General features: G+C 42.5%; 1 non-coding gene across 1 annotated transcript; it reads left to right on the top strand.

Annotated features, from left to right (window-relative positions):
- Positions 1–361: 361 nt before the first annotated feature.
- LOC145633352 (small nucleolar RNA R71) lies at positions 362–468 on the top strand. The gene has a single exon (XR_014112683.1). It is a non-coding gene; the product is annotated as a small nucleolar RNA R71 (small nucleolar RNA).
- The last annotated feature ends 294 nt before the right edge of the window (positions 469–762 follow it).

The following is a 762-nucleotide window of genomic DNA, read 5'->3' as shown; positions in this document are numbered from 1 at the left end:
GAACTCTCTACAATACGATGCATCATGATCCGTCCCACCACAACAAGCACATGAGAAATCAATGATTTGTGAAGGTTTTGAACACAAACCAACACTTGAGTTCAACTTGGAAAGACCTTCATTCAAGAGCTCAACTATGTGCTTAAGTTGGCCGACTTTCTCTAACTCATAAAGATCTCCTTGCTTCCCTTAGGACTTTCTTTGGCCTCCCCAAGAATAGCTAGTAGCAACTTCTTAAATTATAGCTTCAACTTGGCTTTGAGGGATCTTAATCAATTGGCCACCGGCACCCGCATCTAGATTGGTCCTTGACATTGGCTCCAAGCCATCATAAAAGAATCTCATGAGCAAATTACGGTTGAATTCATGATAAGGACATGCACTAATCAAATCCTTACACCTTTCCCATGCTTCCCCAAGATTTTCATCCGGTTCTTGCTCAAAGGAAGCTATCTTCCTCCTCATTTTTTCGATTTGCTCATCGGAAATGAACCTTTTGTGAAAGGCCTTCGTAACTTCCTTCCATGTGGTGAGAGAGTTGGGCTTCAAAAGCTTGAGCCATTTCTTTGCTCTTCCGGTGAGAGATTGCCGAAAGAGATGCATACGAATGTAATCTTGGCTCACTTCATTTGTTTGCATCATTGCACACAACTCAAGGAATCGGTCCAAATGCTCAATGGGGTCTTCACTTACGCCTCCGGAAAATTGCTCAATTGGCACCATCCTAGCATATTGTGGATGGATTGTTAAATTAGTCTCGGT

This window comes from Chenopodium album, chromosome 5 (assembly GCF_948465745.1).
Source record: "Chenopodium album chromosome 5, dcCheAlbu1.1, whole genome shotgun sequence".
Taxonomy (NCBI): Eukaryota; Viridiplantae; Streptophyta; class Magnoliopsida; order Caryophyllales; family Amaranthaceae; genus Chenopodium; species Chenopodium album.
Note: the sequence above shows the minus strand (reverse complement) of the source record. Positions and strands in the feature narration are given on the sequence as shown.